Source organism: Podarcis bocagei, assembly GCF_964188305.1.
Source record: "Podarcis bocagei genome assembly, chromosome: 15".
In the NCBI taxonomy this organism is placed as follows: Eukaryota; Metazoa; Chordata; class Lepidosauria; order Squamata; family Lacertidae; genus Podarcis; species Podarcis bocagei.
In genome coordinates, this window is record NC_138141.1 from 35,506,660 (window position 1) to 35,526,955 (window position 20,296).

At 44.2% G+C, this 20,296-nt stretch overlaps 1 long non-coding RNA gene across 1 annotated transcript in view; it reads right to left on the reverse strand.

Moving 5' to 3' along the window:
* LOC308574947 overlaps window positions 1-15,215 on the reverse strand; it is a 39,923-nt gene extending 24,708 nt beyond the window's left edge. Inside the window, exon 1 of the long non-coding RNA XR_014002659.1 lies at window positions 14,613-15,215. This is a non-coding gene — a long non-coding RNA (uncharacterized lncRNA). The remainder of the gene's footprint in view (window positions 1-14,612) is intronic.
* Between the last annotated feature and the right edge of the window lie 5,081 nt (window positions 15,216-20,296).

The window sequence follows — 20,296 nt, forward strand, 5'->3', positions numbered from 1 at the left end:
CCACCACAGCAGAAAATAGATGGAGCACATCAGAAGAAGAGAGCTTTCAGAAGACTTTACAATAATGAGATCAGGTGGGAGAGACTCCTTTATACAAAAAATGGATAAAGTAGCAGAAGAAAGAGCTACCTAATATGACATAAAAGTGTTTCCTTTGCCTAAATAAGGTTGAAAACTTCCGTTTATAAATTAATGACCTTAGAATTCTAATGAATGGTTTGAGTCGTAATTGCTGGATTTTCTCAACTAACCGCGGAGGAATTTTATATTTATGAAGTACTAGTTTTCCATAAATACAGAGCTTTGTTAATGAGCACTGGGACTGATTAATTAACAGTCAGATGGAGATAAATAAGGAATTTAAAAGCCACTGTTTGTTCATTAAAAACAATATCGGGGGAAAGAAGACCAGGAGATAAAAACACACACACCAAAAACTCTCTCTTTTTTAAATTGCTGATTAACCCAGTTGATTTTTTTTTATGAGCTTCATTTTAATTAGTGCCATTTAGTGTAATTACTGGCAAAACAATATACAGAAAGTTAAATATTATTTATTGTGAGCAGGATGGACTTAAAAGGAAGTAGAAGGCAGTGTGAACATGGAGCCATTGGGTAACCTTGAGCCAGTATTTTCCAAACATTACATACCAATGGCATTCCCTGCCTCTTTTCTCTCCTGGATTAAAACCAGAGGTAGGCTTTTCTCAGGGCTGGCCCCTGGTTTTGCTTGTCCTTAGGGACGCGGGTGGTGCTGTGGGTTAAACCACAGAGCCTAGGACTTGTTGATCAGAAGGTTGGCGGTTCGAATCCCCGTGATGGGGTGAGCTCCTATTGCTCGGTCCCTGCTCCTGCCAACCTAGCAGTTTGAAAGCATATCAAAGTGCAAGTAGATAAATATATACCACTCCAGCGGGAAGTTGGACGGCGTTTCCATGCGCTGCTCTGGTTCGCCAGAAGCGGCTTAGTCATGCTGGCCACCTGACCCAGAAGCTGTATGCCGGCTCCCTCGGCCAATAAAGTGAGATGAGCGCCACAACCCCAGAGTCGGCTACGACTGGACCTAATGGTCAGGGGTCCCTTTACCTTTACCTTTTAGATTCCAATAACAAATGTCCCAAGCCCTACAGCCAGCAAGGGAGGTCTTTGTGGTGGTACCATCACTTGATAGTAAGTAGTGTTGTAAGACAACATAGTTTTCCATCCCACTTCATATTTGTCATATGCAATTCTATTTCTGTTCAATTGCAGTTTGCCTTCTGCCCAAGACTAGGTTATTCATCCTGCTATCGACTGGCTGTGGTGAAATTACGTAAGTTATGTAATCAAATTGTCTTTATGCTATTGCATGCCATCCATTTCAATGCAAAGGAGATGAAGTGCAAATTGGGGGGAAGGGAACTATAATCAAGTACTGTTTGTGGACTGAAAGGCAGCAGCAGCAGCATCAGTAAATTCCGACTGCTTTTTGCTGGATTATTCTCTGTTCTAGACATAGGACCAATGTAGCACCCTGCTTGTGGTTAACGCTTAGCTGGAATGAAATATTCAACACAGCAATAGATAAATTAAAATAATAATTTATTTGTCAGACAAATAAATGAGAGACACAGTGGTATATGGATACCAAAGCTCTGCCCTTCCAGCCCTGATGGCCAGCACTTATATTCCCTCAGCCCAGCCCCCTTGCTCCTCCTTTGGCTGCCTCTGTCCAATCAGCCTGGTTGAAATTCCTATTGGCTGTTTGCTAGAACCAATCATAAAAGATACACCCATTTCCTATTACCTTTTATGGGAGACAAAGAGCTATATTTCCTTCTATCCATAAATGGCAGACAAATAGCCATATATCTTACATTTGCCTCAACCAGGCACCTTAATTACCAGATAACCTTTGGCCCCTGCTGCCCTATTACCCTATTCACTCCAAAACAGATGGCTAATGGTTCTAATTTTATTTTAAACAGAGATCTTGGGTTCACCTTCTCTCACAGTGTGGTGTAGTGGTCACGTAATCTGGGAAACCGGGTTCGCGTCTCCGCTCCTCCACATGCAGCTGCTGGGTGACCTTGGGCCAGTCACACTTCTGTGAAGTCTCTCAGCCCCACTCACCTCACAGAGTGTTTGTTGTGGGGGAGGAAGAAAAAGGAGAATGTTAGCCGCTTTGAGACTCCTGAAGGGGAGTGAAAGGCGGGATATCAAATCCAAACTCTTCTTCTTCTCTTCTTCACACCATCAATGAAATAAGAATCTAACATAAGAATCTAACATTTCTTACTTTCTAAATCCTTTGCATAATTACATTTAAGCCAATATATTTCATACATAACATAGATAGATTTTTAGAAGGAAAGGTCTTTTCAAAGTAAAAAGGACTCAGTAAAACATCTTCGAAAGCAGCCTCTTTAGTTTACAACTCCTTTTCCTAGCCAGCTGCTGTTTCTATTAGCTTTTGCCCTTTAACCTTAGGAAGATGTGGCTCAAGTTTAATGGGAGGCACAGGGTATTTCTGTTAAACAATAAATCTCACTATTTACCAACTCTTAATTGTGTCTTTGCAGCTTGATTGTATTCTGTAATTTGTATGGTCAGTGTGACCTTTTGCTCCTAGCCTGTAATTTCCTTTTACAACCCTGAGGCACTCGTCTCCTGCTAATGCTAATACAAATCAGAGGGGCCCTGTTTAGGAAGATAAACATCTGCCAAAGCACCCAGCTGGTTTCTGCCTGGCATGAGAGATACAAACATTTACAAATATATTTTTTAAGCTCATTTTAAAATGCAGGTCTTCATCAGATGCCTCACCATGAGACCGAGTCATCTAGTCCAGTGCCTTGCATGGGGGAAAGGACTGTACAGTCATACCTCGGGTTACAGACGCTTCAGGTTGCGTTTTTTTGGGTTGTGGACTGCCAAAACCTGGAAGTACTGGAATGGGTTACTTCTGGGTTTTAAGGGTCGAGCATGCGCAGAAGCGCTAAATCGCACTTTGCGCATGCGCAGAAATGCCGAATCACAACCCACGCATGCGCAGATGCACATATGCAGGTTGCGAACACTGCGGGTTGCGAACGTGCATCCCGCACGGATTACATTCGCAACCAGAGCATCCACTGTATGCTGATATACCACCCCAAATCTCTTCTATTTACTCCTATGATTTTCTGGGTTAATGGGGTTGGCAGCTGATTATTTCTTAAACAAATTAACATGGAAATGATCACTAAATTTCCACTACATTCTGCTAGGTTTCCAGAAGTGGTTTTTATGTCATGAGAAAGCTCAAATATAATGCATAAATGAACGGTTAGGGGAATGGCAGGAAAGTGGAATAAACTGCTGTGTGAATGCAGCCCAAGTGAGTGAGGGATCTCCCCACTCTGAACATTACATTTCTGTCCATCCAAACATGTCCCTAGCCCCTGGCTTCACAGTCTCCCCTTCATGTTTCCAGCAGCACTTCTTCCAATGTTCATATCCTGCATATTAGATGCTTTGCCATGTTATTTAAAATGTATTCAGAGAGCTCTGCCTAAATCTTTTAATCCCATTTGATCTACAAACACAGCAGCAACATGACAGGTTGGATTAGCACATTTGGGCCTATGAGAAATTATAGATCTCAAGCCCGGTTACAAGGAAACCGACAGCTGCAGCTTCAGATAGAGTTTCTCTCCCTTCCTCCCCCCCCTCTACCCGTGCCTTTCATTTGTAACCCTGAGCTAGACATGAGTAAAGCCTCTCCCTGCATCTCAACTTGATTGAAAGACAGGCATGTGGGAATAAAAAAGGGAAAGAAATAAGGAACGCTTTCTAAGCAACAGGCTCAGCAAGAGATTGATTTTCTGTCGGAGCTTTGAGGCGTCTCCAAGACGCTTCTTGAGATCACTTAATGTGGATTAGTTAACCCTAGACATGTTTTTAGCTACTCTTTCATACAAACAATAATCAGGGTGCTTTCCATACAGATCTGCCTGCTTCAGTCTGGTTCATGGGCTCCTACGTCCTGCAGACATTACAAATAGTTTTACTCCAAACCCATGTGGGTCCCGAAATTACTCCCGAAGCACCTGAGCCAACGGTGTGTTAGAATTGTTCAGAGGAATCCCTGATCTGGATCTTGTGTGGAAATGAATGAGCTTTCCACCCCCAAGAACGAGTTTCAAAGCTTTTCTGCAGAGCAGTTTCAAAACTACTTTACAAAGAACAAAATACAAAGTAACACATCACACTCAAGTAGCAACATGGTTCAGTCCTTTTGGTCCTTTAACACTCTCCAAGAACTTCTCTCTCTGATCCCAGAGAGAGACTCCATTATGCTGGAAGCTCCTTTTCCCAACACGCTGAGCGGATGATCTCTCTGCTGGTTTCCCACAACATAGAGACTTCAGACTTCTCAGGTTTCAACTTCCTGCTGACAATAGCTGCTTGGATTTACCATATTACCTATAGTAAAAGCTCCTTCTCTGACACAAACCTCTATTTAAAAGCATTTTAAATGCAATGCATTCAAACACACGTTATGCACATTAGATTTTTATATCTTTAACATAGTGTGTCATGCATGCAATGCAATGGTGAGACGAACCACTTAAACTAGGGGTTGGACGCCTCCATTTTGTGTGGTGCCGCCTGCAAGTGGGGAGCCATGGGTCTACAGCGACTGACCCATCTGGACAAGAAAGTAAAAACCAGGACACCCTGAAAGTTGCTGGTTGTTGATCTTATTTTAGGAAGACCCCCAAAATATGCAGATTTTTGATAATACGTTTTGTTTAAAAAGTAGTAAAATCATGGTGAGAATTCCAGCTAAATGTTGCTGCTGCTTATTTGTGGCAAAATATTCTGTAATAAAATTTATGTTTGGAGCTACGAAGAAGCGGAAGGACCGAGGCTGCATTCACACAGCAGTTTATTCTGTTTCCATAACTGTTGTTTCCGTAACTATTTCCATATTATAATGGAGCTTCCACACAATGGAAAAATCACGTCTAGAAATCTGGTGGAATAAAGCACAACTTTAGTACTCATTCCCATGTCATTCCTTCCAGGGCAAAAAAGGTTTTGTGTAGGCCTGTGAACTGGTCAAGGCAAAGCAAAGTTTCTACATAAAGTGGGTTTTCTGCTGCTTGTGTTGCCTCACAATCCCCAGACTTGTCCTCTCACCTCAACAGCTGTTCTGAAGAGTTGGGGCAATCTTGCAGAGTTCAAGGGAGCCTTAGGCATAAATGAGCCATTCCATTTCGGTTCTCTATGTTTCCCATTTTTCCAGTTACCTCCCCATATTTCCACAGAAACTGAGGGGGCAGGGGAGAGGGAAGTGCTCACGAAAATTTGTCAGCATTTTAGTGAGTATTTCTAAGCATATTTTGTATGCAGTTTTTCTTTTTACTTAGCTACACATTTTTGCAAGCAATTTCCCCTAATATACCGTATTTTTTGTGTTTTTTCTCTAAAAAATAATGTCCAGAATTTGGGGGCGTCTTATACATGGGGGCCATCTCCCCCCATTTTCTTAAATTGGAGTCCCCCAAAATAGGGGGTGTCTTATACATGGGGGCATCTTATAGATGGAAAAAATACGGTAATTAATTTTGTGTGCCATTTTTTACCAAATGCACAAATTTTTATGCACACTTCCCCCTAATATACAAATATCTTTGTTCACATTGGTTGGCAAATAAAATTCTGAGGAGCACGTGTCTCGGATAGCTCTGTTTCAGTTCATGCATTGATGTGGGAAGTGTGAACCAGGTAGCTTCTCATTAAATTGCAGCAAAATTCAGATTTCCCTCCTGTTCCTTTTTGTGCCTCACGAGCCAGGGTTTCCTATTTCCAAGGATGCTATTCAAAAAATAATGTGTCACCTGAGGCAACCCCGCTCACCTCATGCTACCTCATAATAGGGACTCCTAAGGAGAGAGGAAAATGTCACACTACCTTTTGTGATGCAGAACAGAGCCTGTGCTTGGGGCCTCCCATGCGACATTTAATTTTCTTCCGCTATAATTAAAAACACACTTTCATTTTAGGTCAAGCACTACAGGACTAGGTCGTCACTGCTCATTAAGTCAAAAATTACTTCCCGCACACATTTGTACCCTTCGCACCCAATGCACACACGCACAAGACAAAGGTACTGTATGCAGCCTGTGAACACGCGATAATTAAAAGGTTGAACTACTCTTGTAAACAAATTACCATGAACAAAGGGGTTTACAAATGCTGTCTAATTAGTTTGAGCTCCCTAAAGCTTTTAGCTGTGTGTGTGTGTGTTTAATTCAATAACACAGTGTAAATTCTCCAGCCTGAGAAGTCTAATAGGAATTGGCAGAAAACTGAATAATGGATATTGTCAGCAAGTTCAGCAGCACAGCCCTTGAATGTTATTGTCTGCCAGTAAGTGTGAGCTCCCTGATTTCCTGAGAGGATAAAGAACTGATTGTAATGAATTAACAAGCGCAATGGTCGACAGCTGGCTCTTGATGCTACCTCAGGAAGCAACACTTTTAACTGACATGGAATGCCAGCAAAAATATCTTTCCTCAAAGGTACCTGGCAGACTGGCTGGATCTTACATGAATTAAAAACCTGTTGGACTTGCAACATTTTACTAGCTGGAGTCAGGTAAAGGTAAAGGTAAAGGTAAAGGTAAAGGTAAAGGTAAAGGGACCCCTGACCATTTGGTCCAGTCGCGGACGACTCTGGGGTTGCGGCACTCATCTCGCTTTATTGGCTGAGGGAGCCGGTGTACATCTTCTGGGTCATGTGGCCAGCATAACTAAGCCACTTCTGGTGAACCAGAGCAGCACACGGAAACGCTGTTTACCTTCCCGCCAGAGTGGTACCTATTTATCTACTTGCACTTTGACGGGATTTCGAACTGCTAGGTTGGCAGGAGCAGGGACCGAGCAACAGGAGCTCACCCTGTCACGGGGATTCGAACCACCGACCTTCTGATCGGCAAGTCCTAGGCTCTGTGGTTTAACCCACAGCGCCACCCACATCCCTGGAGTCAGCTGGAGTCAGGTTGCTCCTAACTAATAATTCACCCTTTGGTGCTTGTGCTCCTCCAAGTGCTGATTTTGACCTATAACACCTGCAACGTCTCAAGGAACGCCTGAATATTATGTCCCACATCTTGTGCCCATTTAATCGTGACTGATTTGACCTCTTCATCCTTCATTTTCCATTCCAGTAACAGATTGTACAGTTTGCAGCTGGGATGTTTTTAATGTACACCCCCTTCGGTTTTAATGTACCTATGTGGGTTTCTGTGTTTGCTTTATTTTTACGTAGGTTGCTTTGGGTTGCCCTGGGCAAGATAAAGCGACAAACAGATTTAATAAATAAAATAAATAATCTGCATTCATGAAGGCGGTTCAACCACAGAAAGCAGAAGAAAGCACGTGGTTTTATCTCGAAGGGGTCGGCTTCCTATTAGTAGGTGCTGAAATTGGAGGGGCATTTCTCAATGGTATTGAGCAAATTCTCTAAAAGTTAAAAAGAAGAAGAATTCGCTGAAATTAAGGCTATGAGAGGAAAAATGAAACAAATAGGAGGCAAGTCCATTGACTCTTCATGTTCTTGGTCAATTTAGCTTAGTATAGGCTACACTGACTGGCAGCAGGCATCTCCCTAGGGCTTCCAGCTCTCCAGGGTTGTTGAGAATTGGGGACATAAGAAGGCTTTGCTTTCTGTTCTACTCTGGATTCACTGCACGCAGCACTGTTTCCCTTCGCCTGCAATTTGCCTTCTGCACAAAACAGCACTGTCTGCAAAATTACATAGAACGTGTAACATTGTCATTACGTTACTTGACCACATTCATTTCAATGCGAAGGGTGTGCTGTGTAAATGGGGAAAATGTAAGCAATTGCATATCTGAAAGCAGCAGCATTAAATATTGGTTGCATTTACTGGATTGATTTTCATTCCAAACACGGGACCAACTGCAAACACCAGTGTTTCTGCTTTCATTGGATTCTCCAATATCCCTGGTTGTAAGCCACGCTGTGACCTTACAATGAAATGCGGGTCAGAAATCTTACAAACAGGAATGCCCATTGATTTGAGTGGATCTCCTCTGAATGTGACTTAACATTGTATGCAACTCCACAATTTATAGTATAATCCCCATGATTGCTTGGGGAACATCTCTTCCTGCCATGCAAAAATCCTATCCGACACTCCATATTTTGATTTTTAAAGGACATCAATTTTGAAATGTTTGCTTTTTAAGAGACATGCGTTGTAAATGTTGCATTTTCTTTAAGAAGCACTGCCAGATATCCTATACGCAATGGTAAACTTTGGGCACTATGCTAAAACTGCCTTTGCTATAAGTGTATCCTTACAGCCCCTGCAGCATAGTATTTATACACAGGGCTTCAGCATATATGAATTAAGGCATAAGGAACCTTCTGACTGCATTATCGCAATGCTTATGCCATTGCAAAAGTTTTATCACCCTGCAATGAAGGTGAAGGTAGTTTTGTGTGTGTATGTGTGTTTAAGAAAGCATGCGTGCTGAATGCTTAATTTCTGACATAATAGAAAAAGATATAAACTGATCAGGGGGAAAAAGAGGAGGGGGAAAAGGTCCCAGGAAACCCAAGGCAGTGAATGGATGTCTTTGTTTTTATCAGCATGTTGCACAACCCATTCATTACTCTGTCTATCCTCTGGGAAAACTAGCTATTACACTGACACTGCAAAACAACCAGAGAATATCTGTGCACCTAACCATGAAATCTTAACAAATCTTAAATCTTAACAAATCCAAACTTTGTTTTCCATTACCACAGACTCCCCCTCCTCGATGCTTCCTTAACAATTTGCCTGTTGGAAACTGGCTGCTTGGTGGTGGGAGTGTGGGTGGTCTCAAAGTAGATTCACAGCAGCCTGGCTTTATCTCTACTTTATGGCACTACTAAGGTTGTTGTTGTTGTTGTTGTTGTTGTTGTTGTTGTTGTTGTTGTTGTTGTTGTTGTTGTTGTAATTTATATACTGCCCTATACCTGGACGTCTCAGTGCGGTTCACAGAACAAGATCAACAGAAAAACCATAATGTTTATAATCGAAATAAAAACGACAACAACCCAATACCCTCCCCCAAGAGCCACATTTTAAAAGGGCATAGGATATATAAGATAATAATAATAATAATAATAATAATAATAATAATAATAATATACCCTGCCCACTCTGAGGGCTGCTCCCAATAGAATATTAATAGTAAAAAAATGAAAAAGTGATAAAACATCAAACATTAAAAACTGCCTTCAGATGTCTTCTAAAAATCAGATAGTTGTATATTTCTTTGACATCTGATGGGAGGGCGTTCCACAGGGCAGGTGCCACTACTGAGAAGGCCCTCTGCCTGGTTCCCTGTAACCTCACTTCTCACAGGGAGGGAACCACCAGAAGGCCCTTGGAGGTGGATCTCAGTGTAAGGGCTGAATGATGGGGATGGAGACGCTCCTTCAGGTATTTCTGCCAGAAGCCTTGGAATGGTGCTTCTCAAGGTTGCCATACAAGACAGTAGTTCCAGTCCACTGATTCATTACCCACTGCATTAGCTGACGTAAAACAGGAGTGAGGAACTTCAGGCCCAGGATTTGAAAGGAGCCCTCTAGGCTTCCCTATCTGGCTCCCAGGACTCTCCCTAAGACACCAGCCCCCTCACCTGCCTTGCTTTACATGTTCCACAAGTAGCTTCACATAGCTGGAATATGTCCTTGATGTGTGATATTTATTATTATTATTTCATAAAAATTATACACCATTTGATAAAAAAAACCCTCAAAGCGGTTTACAAAAAGGTAAGATGATAAAATGTACAGCCCTCCTTTAAAACATACAAAAGTTAAAATACTAAAACAAGATTAAAATTACCTCAACCCTCTAATAATAATAATAATAATAATAATAATAATAATAAATTTTATTTATATCCCGCCCTCCCCAGCCGAAGCCGGGCTCAGGGCGGCTAACAACACTAAAATAGTGCAACATTATAAAAACATCATAAGAATTAATTAAAATCAAAATTGATGGCAACCATAAACTAAAGTATTGTAAAGATTGCCAAAGGAGGGAGTCAGGCTGTGCCCTAACCAAAGGCCTGGTGGAACAGCTCTGTCTTGCAGGCCCTGCGGAAAGATGTCAAGTCCTGCAGGGCCCTTGTCTCTTGTGACAGAGTGTTCCACCAGGTTGGAGCCGCAGCCGAGAAGGCCCTGGCTCTAGTTGAGGCCAGCCTAACCTCTCTGTGGCCTGGGACCTTCAAGATGTTTTTATTTGAGGACCGTAAGTTCCTCTGTGGGGCATACCAGGAGAGGCGGTCCCGTAGATACGAGGGTCCTAGGCCGTGTAGGGCTTTGAAGGTTAAAACCAGCACCTTAAACCTGATCCTGTACTCCACCGGGAGCCAGTGCAGCTGGTATAGCACCGGATGAATGTGATCCCGCAGCGAAGACCCCGTAAGGAGTCTCGCTGCGGCATTCTGCACCCGCTGGAGTTTCTGGGTCAGTCTCAAGGGCAGCCCCACGTAGAGCGAGTTACAATAATCCAGTCTGGAGGTGACCGTCGCATGGATCACAGTGGCTAGGTCAGGGCGAGAGAGGTAAGGAGCCAACTGCTTAGCTTGGCGGAGATGAAAAAATGCCGCCTTTGTTATAGCTGCAATCTGCGCCTCCATGGAGAGGGAGGTATCGAAGATTACACCCAAACTCTTAACGGACGGTGCTGGCACTAATTGCACCCCCGCAAGAGATGGGAGTTGCCCCCTCAATCCCATATCGTCCCGTCCCAGCCAGAGGACCTCTGTCTTCGAAGGATTTAACTTCAACCGGCTCCCAGGTAACCATCCAGCCACAGCTTCCAAGCATCTGATCAGTGTGTCTGGGGCCGAGTCAGGATGGCCATCCATCAACAGATAGAGTTGGGTGTCATCGGCATACTGATGGCAGCCCAGCCCAAAACTCCGGACAAGCTGGGCGAGGGGGCGCATAAAGATGTTAAAAAGCATCGGGGAGAGAATCGCACCCTGAGGCACTCCACACACCAAGGAGTGGCGGGATGACAGTTCCCCCCCAAGCGCCACCCTCTGTCCCCGACCAGAGAGAAACGAGCGCAGCCATTGAAGGACTGTGCCCTGGATCCCCACGTCGGCGAGGCGGTGGTCCAGAAGTTCGTGATCGACCATGTCGAAAGCTGCTGACAGATCTAGAAGAATCAGCAGCCCCGACCCGCCTCGGTCCAGCTGTCTACGAAGATCATCTGTTAGGGCGACCAGAGCCGTCTCGGTCCCATGACCAGCGCGGAAGCCGGACTGGAATGGATCCAGAGCCGATGTTTCATCCAGAAACCTACCAAGCTGTTCAGCAACCGCTCTCTCAATCACCTTACCCAGGAATGGAAGATTCGAAACTGGGCGGTAATTGAGTGGAGCATCCCAGAATTACAGACGCCATCTCGGCTTCTGATTCGATCCTGGAAAGTCCTTTTTTCGATCTGGCACTCTGGTGCAAGTTAGCTAGTTCCCGCAAGTGCTCAGGACCAAAAAATCAGGTGTTCTGATTTTGATCAGTGGCATGTTGGAGGGGGATACAATAATCCCTTTTGCTTGCCTGGATAAAGGGGTTTATCTTATAGAGTCACACTCAGTGCTATTTTTTTAGAAAAAGGAGTGCTGGAACTCACCATGAACACCTCCCTTGTTATTTCATAATGGCAATGGTGCCCACCTGAGAGGTGCTAGAACTGAGTTCCAGTGAGTTCTGTCTGGCTGGAAAAAAAGTCTTGGATCCATTGCCCAACTCACTTTTTGCCTGTCACCTCACCCACCACCGGAAACCGGGCTCCTAAGAGGGCTGATCGCCAAAGAATTGATGCTTTTGAATAATGGTGCTGGACGAGACTCTTGAGAGTCCCCTGGACTGCAAGAAGATCAAATCTCTCCATTCTGAAGGAAATGAGGCCTGAGCGCTCACTGGAAGGACAGATCCTGAAGCTGAGGCTCCAAAACTTTGGCCACCTCATGAGAAGAGAAGACTCCCTGGAAAAGACCCTGGTGTTGGGAAAGATGGAGGGCACAAGGAGAAGGGGACAACAGAGGACGAGATGGTTGGACAGTGTTCTCGAAGCTACCAGCATGAGTTTGACTAAACTGCGGGAGGCAGTGGAAGACAGAAGTGCCTGGTGTGCTCTGGTCCATGGGGTCACGAAGAGTCGGACATGACTAAACAACAACAAAGAAGGTTGCCTTCTTAAGGCATCCTTGAAGCTTTCTTCTTGAAGCTCTTCAGTTCTTCCTGTGGGCTGCAGCTGGCTGAACTTTGGAGGATGTTGTCTCAGCAAAGGACCAGGCTGAGCGGGGAGTATCTGCATCCTCCATTGCCGTCTACCTTTGTTCTATGTTGCTTTGTGTTTCCTGTAACCCTTTTCCCTGCTTGGATTTTGTATCTCAAGAGTGTTTTATTTTGAAAACAATGGCAACCATTTGGGATGTTGGGCCACACAATGGTCCACTTGGTGCCAACGTGCATGCGAGCTGGTTGATGTTCAGCTGGAAATTGGGTTGGAAATGCAGCAATCCCAGTTGCCAGGGCAACTGGAAGAGAAGGATGCCACCCAGCAATGACTGCAAAGAGGCCACCCACATCTTGGTTGCCAGGACAACCAAGATGTTCCCATGACTTGATGAGGATGGAGACATCTTGCAAGGACAGGAGGGGCTTCAGAGCACTTGTGTGGTTTGCTGGGGTCTGTGTTGCAAAGAAGTCGAGTCCTTCGGAGAAGATGACTGTGAAATGCCTCTTTGTGGAGCAGTAGTGAACTAAAAGGTGACTCTCATCCCTCTCTGTATTGAAGCCAAAAGGGATGTGTAATTCCAGTGGGTCAAACCTTGCAGCTGGTCTGCTTCCAAAGCAGGGACCAATGTGGCTCATGTGGCTCTTCAGTATCAGAAATTTTCTAGAGCGGAAGTGGGGAACCTTTGGTCCTTCAGAGCATAGAATCATAGAGTTGGAAGGGATCCAAGGGACATCCAGTCCAACCCCATACAATGCAGGAGTCTCAACTTAAGCATCTATGACAGATGGCCATCCAACCTCGGCTTAAAAACCTCCAAGGAGGGAAAATCCACAACCTCCTTGAGGCCAACTGCTAGGGATGATGGGAGTTGTAGTCCAGCAACAACTGGAGGGCCTAGGTTTTCCCCACACCTGGTTTTGGAGTCCCAAAGACATCTATTTCCAACTCTGCTGGATAATTGTCTCCTCTCCACCACCATGGGGTTTTTCCAGAAGCTCTGACTACAGCAATAAAACTGCTAGCACATTTGCAAAGCTAAGCAGGGTCTGGTATGGTTCCGGGTTGGATGGGGGACCTCAAGTTGAGGTCCCTGCATTGCAGGCGGTTGGACTTGATGACCCTGGGGTCCCTTCTGACTCTACCATTCTATGAACAGGTACAGAACTCTGCTGAATCAAGCAAATCATCCACCTAGTGCCACAGCCTTCCTGTTTCCAGCAGTGATCATTTAGTTGCCTCTGGGAAGCCAGCTTTCCCAGTCTATTGTTCTCCCCACCCCAAACTGGTATTCAGAGGCATACTACCCTCCCTCCTTCTCCCTCTCTCTCCAACATTGTACATAGTTGCATAATCCTCTCTCCTGGTCTCTTCCTAATTATTCTTTCTCTGTACTAAAAAGCCCCAGATGTTTCTCATGGTTAACTAGCTCCGGTCCAGAATTCTATAGGTTCAGGCCAAGCAGCGAATTATTTTGACACAGAAACTAGTGCCGTGCTTTCTGCCCTACATGAAAAAAGTCGGTGCTGGAGCTTAAAAATTAATATGCAAAAGTTTAAAAGGCGCAAGGAGATAGGATAATAATATACTAAGGATGGAATAACAAATAAAGTGAATAATGGAACAATAACAAAAATAATAGCAGGTAAAGAAGATCGCACCCGGGTGGAGGGAAGTACTGGGCTGTGGGGGAGGGAGGTAAAGGGATTAATTGAAACTGTTAATGACTGGTATATGATTTAAGAGATTTAAATTGTTATAAAGATTCTGTAAGGAAAGCAGAAAGCAGCAAGAAATATCAAGTAAATGTATTGGAGAGGAGATCTTGTAAATGAAACGATGAGACTTATGGTTTTGTTACATATGATTTTATTTTGGAGTTGTCTGTTGTAAAGAATGTGAATAAAATAATAAATGATTTTTTAAAAATTTAAAAAAGAAAAGGGAGCATGGAATAAAAAAAAAGAAGAAAAAGAAACTAGTGTCATGCAGAAAATTCCTCCTGCTTTCTCATCCTGCCCCGCCCCATCCTTTCTCCACCATAGAATCATAGAATAGTAGAGTTGGAAGGGACACCCAGGGCCATCTAGTCCAACCCCCTGCCATGCAGGAATCAAAAAGAATTCTGGACAGATAACCATCCAATTGCTCTTTAAAAATCTCCAACAAAGAAGAATCCACTCCCTTCCAAGGTAGATGGAGATAATACATTTAATTCAAAAATTATCGAAGGGTAGTTTTTTGGGTATGTGTGTGTGTGAATTCTCATGGGTGGGGTTCAGGGTTTCTCCTGTGCTTACCATACATTGGAGGTGGCTGAGGAGTGTTTGTCTCTTCCATTCTACATATCATCTCACCAATGGTCTGCATTGGGCAGCCTCCTTGTATGCCTGTGCTTTGGTTAAATCCCCAGGAAAGACGTCATGAGGAAACTTCTGCCATGGGTCTTTTCAAATCAGGAAGCACATGTCGGCAGGAATACTGCAGAGTTTGCTGGAAATGAAAACACGCTGTTTTGTTCGTACAGAGCCCCCGGTCATCTCACGGACTATTGACCCGTACACCACTAATCCGCTGCCACCAACCAGGTCCTCCCCGGTAAATCTCTTAGTCTCAGTCAGGTTCTTAAGTTAACAATGAAGATTGTAGTTTACTGCAAACACAAATAAACTTTAAACGCATTCGAAACGCTGTTACCCTTTACCCCCTTAGTCTTATTTTATTCTGTCTCTAATTCTTCTACATCCCCTCACACAAGAACCAACTGCACTAACTGTCTCTCTATTTCCATCTGTCTGCCAACTGCTTTCCCAACTGCCTTTTCCTAACCAACCAAACCTCAGGCTAAGCCCTTTTATAAACAGGTAGGCTCCGCCTCTGACTTTTCTATTGGTCTACCTATGAACTCTTTCTCTCCCCCTGTACAGACATTTTTAAAAGAATGGGCAAACGCCACACAGTCGTTTAGTCGTGTCCGACTCTTCGTGACTCCATGGACCAGAGCACGCCAGGCACTCCTGTCTTCCACTGCCTCCCGCAGTTTGGTCAAACTCATGCTGGTAGCTTCGAGAACACTGTCCAACCATCTCATCCTCTGTCGTCCCCTTCTCCTTGTGCCCTCCATCTTTCCCAACATCAGGGTCTTTTCCAGGGAGTCTTCTCTTCTCATGAGGTGGCCATGTTCAGTTTCTGTTTCAGTTTCAGTTAATTGGTTCTCGTGGGAAACTTGCAGATTCTAGCTTCACCAATTAACTCAAGCTGGTGTCAATTTACTCTTGGCAGAAAGCCCAGGTCTGCTTGACCTAGAAACTACTCACTCTGATTGGTTAACGAGCAGCACTCAACTCTGTTATCTAGGGATTGCTAGCACAGTTTGATGTGAGGTGTGTTAGGAGTTAGAAGTGCTGTGTATGGTTTTGAGAGAGAGAAAGAGAGGGTTTATTTTGCTTTTATTTGTATGCAGAAACTCTGCTGGTTTTATTTTTCCTTTTAATAAATCCTGTAAATAGTTATTCTGAGTCTAGCTGCCTAGTCATCATCGCCGCAACTAGCTTCCTCGCTGTGCAGGAAAACTCTGCTACGTATGGGCTAAAGCCAGTAGGGCTATGCCTGACACTCCAAAGTTCCATGAGGTTATGGGCATTGTGCTGCCAGCCTGAGTTGTGGTGGTGTCAGCATCAACGGCGTTGGTTCCAGTAGTTCCAGAAGTTGTTGTTCCTGTTGGTGCAGCAGATGGACACTGGCTGGTTCCTGACCGTGGTGAGCTGGTGACGCAGCGGACTCAAGGACAACAGCTGCAGCGTGTGAGTGCTGGGTGCTGTGGTTCCTGTTTTCTCTCTCGGTGGTCGTGAGTAGCTGGTTCCGGGTTCCAGGGACATCGCTCTCAAGATGGCCTCACAACCAGTTCAGATGGCTTTTGAGCGTCTGAATGACTCCAATTACTTGCTGTGGTCGGAACGCATGCAGGCAGTGCTGCAGAGGGATCGTCTCTGGCAAGTGGTGAGTAAGTTTCCTACGAAGCCTGATGATGAAGACCTCGATAAAGACCAAAGAGCAAGGGCCACAATTGTCTTGGGGCTGGAAGATTCCCAGTTGCCGTATGTGAGGGGAATCAAGACAGCTAGAGGTGTGTGGCAAGCACTTAAAGAACTCCATGTGCGTGAGACAGCGGTTTCCAAGCTGTTCATTCGCAAGGCATTGTACAAGGCAATGTTACAGCCTGGGGTTACAATGCAGGAACACCTACACAGTTTACAGTTAAAGTTTTCTGCGCTACAGGAAAGAGACTGTGCACTAGACCAGCAGGAGAAGGTGGCTATTATTTTGAGTTCTCTCCCGGAAAGCTGGGATAATTTAGTTTTGTCTCTAGAAGGCATACAGGAGTGTGACTTATCAGTCAGTTACGTTACTGGGCGTTTGATTGAAGAATGGCAGAAGAGGGAAGAAAGGTCGGTGGCTGCAGAGGCTTCTACAGGTGGGCGGTTTGGAAGGAGTTCTCATGCCGTGCCAGAGGTGAAGCAAGAGCAGCGTGCCGGTGAGGAGTCAGCGTTTGCTGTTAGGCATTGTTTCCGATGTGGGTCTTCAGCGCATCTAAAAAGACAATGTCCGGAGTTGGTCAAGTCTCAGTTGCCGGTGCAGGAGCAGAGACGAGATCAGCAGCAGCAGCAGCATAAAAGGAAATTCTTCAAACGAAAACAGTCGGCTCAGCTGGTGACCGGCGAGGTCAAGAGTGCTGATGAGAAACAAGCGGTCTGGGTGGTCGATTCGGGAGCGTCTCGCCACATCGTGAATTCAGATGAATTGTTTGTTTCCAAGAACTCAGCACAGCGCAGCCAGGTGGCTCTAGCAGACGGAAGTACTTCCGAAGTGATTTCGGGGGGTGCAGTTTTTGTTCCTTGTCTTCGTGAATGTCTGCAAAATGTACTTTGTGTGCCGTCATTAAGGAGCAATCTGATGTCTGTAGATTGTTTGCTAAAAGCTGGGTTTAAAGTGCATTTTGAAGGAGACAGTTGCATTATTAAGAAGGCTGGTGAGATTTTAGGCACTGCTAAGTCAGAGGGAGGCTTGTTTTGGCTTAAAGCAGGATCTCAAGTTGCAGCAGTAGTCAGTAAATCTCAGCCTGCAGTGAATAACAAAGCTATACATGACAACTGTGTGCACTTATTGCATAGGAAAATGGGGCATGCTTGCTGGAAAAGTGTACTAAAAATGTCTGAATTGGCTGATGGGGGTAATTTAAAGAGTTGTAACAAGTACCTTGATTGTAATGTTTGTAAAAAGGTTAAAACCCACAGAGTCTCTTACCCCAGAAGTGACAGAGTTAGTGAGTCACCGCTACAGCTGGTTCACATGGACGTAATTGGTCCATTTGCTGTAAGCAGGGGTGGAGCGCGCTTTTCACTAACAATTGTGGATGACGCCACGCGTTACTCCTGGGTTTTTCCCATGAAAAATAAGGGTGACGTGTTCACTAAGTTTAAAGGCTGGGTGGCATCTGTGGAAAGATTTCTGTCCATTAAACTCAAAAGGATTCAGACGGACAGAGGTGGCGAATTTATGTCAAATGCTTTTAAAGATTGGTTACAAAAGCGTGGCATTGGGCATAGAAAAACGAACGTTTTTTCCCCAGAGGAGAATGGCGTTGCAGAGCGAAAAAACAGATCTTTACAAGATATGATGTTTGCCATGCTTGCTGATGCTGATTTGCCCATGTCTTATTGGGGGGAGAGCATGCTCACCGCGTGTTATCTCCAAAATAGGCTCTTTCATCAAACAATAGGTACAACCCCATACTTTAAATTGTTTCAGAAAAAACCTAAAATTGACCATTTGCATGTGTTTGGATCAAAGGCCTGGGTATTAATTCCGAAACAAATGAGGAAGAAGGGAGATCCTAAGACCAAACAGTTAGTGTTTGTGGGTTACCAGGAGCTGGGAAAAGGTTTCCGCTTTGCTGAAGGGACAAATGGCATTGTGATCTCCAGGAATGCCAGTTTTTGTGAACATAGTGGCTGGGAGAGACTACATGCCAATACTGAGGTTTGGTTTGAACCTTCCCAGGAGCTTCATGACTCTGAAAGTAGACACAGAGAATCAGAGTCTGAGGGGGAGGAAAGTTCAGACAAGAGCTCTCAAGAAAGTGGAAGACCAGTTGCTAAGCAACAAAAGAGAGGTCGTAGTTCTGAGGAGGAAAGTGGGTCAGAAGAAAAATTTTCTCCCAGAAGATCTAAAAGACAAAACAAAGGAGTGCCTCCGGTGCGTTTTTCTCCTGATACTGCAAATGTGTTTAGTGTAAGTGCAGAGCCCAAGAGTTTTCAGGAGGTGTTAAAGTTACCAAAAGAGGAGGCAGAGCGCTGGAAACAGGCAATGGAGGAAGAGATGTCCTCTCTGAATGAGCACAAGGTTTTTACACCAGTGGCAGCGCCTGAGGGGGCAAAGATTGTAGGCTGCAGGTGGGTGTACAAACTTAAACCTCTGGTGACAGGAGAGTACAAATACAAAGCTCGTTTAGTGGCTCAAGGATATTCTCAGAGGCCTGGAAAAGATTATGACGAGACTTTTTCCCCCACTGCAAAGGGGGACAGTGTAAGGCTGATTTTAACACTTGGAGCAAAGAGAAAACTCCTGTTAAACCATTTTGATATCCAGACTGCATATTTACATGCACCAATATCAGAAGACCTGTATCTAGCCGAACCGCCTGGTTATGAGACAGGTTCCAATAGAGTGTTGAAATTAAACAAAGCTCTATACGGTCTCAAACAGGCTGCAAGATCTTGGAACAAATGTTTCCATGAGGCCTTAGTGTCATTTGGTTTCAAGCAGAGTACAGCTGACAATTGTGTTTATGTACGTGGTACAGGCAGTGATCAAGAGTTTTGTCTGATTTATGTAGATGATGTATTGTATGCCTGTAAAACAGATAAACAAACTAAAAGGTTTGCCAAGCAATTGTCCAGTAAGTTCAAAGTGAAAGACTTAGGCCCGGTTAGGACATATCTAGGGTTGGAAGTGTGCTGGGCCCAAGATGGCAGCTGCCTAATTAGTCAGCAGAACAAAGTTAAACAACTACTGACTACGTACAGGATGCAGGATTGCAAAGGGGCAGTGGTGCCTATGGATCCAGGTTTCATAAAAACACTTCATATAGATGAGAGTCCTGAATTTGAACACCCTGATGTATATCACTCTGTAATTGGAAGTTTATTGTATATAGCACAGTGGTCCAGACCTGATATTAGCTATGCAGTAGGCATATTAAGTAGATTGGTCTCAAAACCCACACTAAATGCCTGGAAAGGGGTAAAACAAGTTCTGAGATATCTCAAACAGACAATTGGCTATATGTTACAATTAAATTCTTCCGAGGACGAAATGTTGAGTTGCTACTGTGATAGTGACTGGGGAAATTTGCCAGATAGAAAATCTGTCACAGGACTAGTTATAATGGTCGGTGGAGCTTTAATCAGCTGGCGGTCACGCAAGCAAGACATTGTAAGTGTGTCATCAACGGAATCAGAGTATGCCGCATTGAGTGAATTGTGCAACGAGGTGATTTATTTCAAGCATTTGTTAACAGATTTAAATGTAAATTGTGGAGAACCAGTGCAAGTTTACATTGATAATCAAGCTTGTATAACCTTAAGTAAAACAGAGGGTTTCAAATCGCGTTCCAAACATATCTCTGTAAAATACCAAAATGTACGTTGCTGTGTACAAGACAATGTAATCACCTGTACTTATGTGTCAAGTGAAGAAAATGTAGCAGATGTGTTAACTAAACCATTGGCAAAGGTAAAGAACAAGCGAATGTGCAAGGGTTTAGGTTTGCTGGAAAAATAATCTCCTACATAGGTGTATTTGGTGTTAATTGTTCAGCAGAATCTGTGAGGGGGTGTTCAGTTTCTGTTTCAGTTTCAGTTAATTGGTTCTCGTGGGAAACTTGCAGATTCTAGCTTCACCAATTAACTCAAGCTGGTGTCAA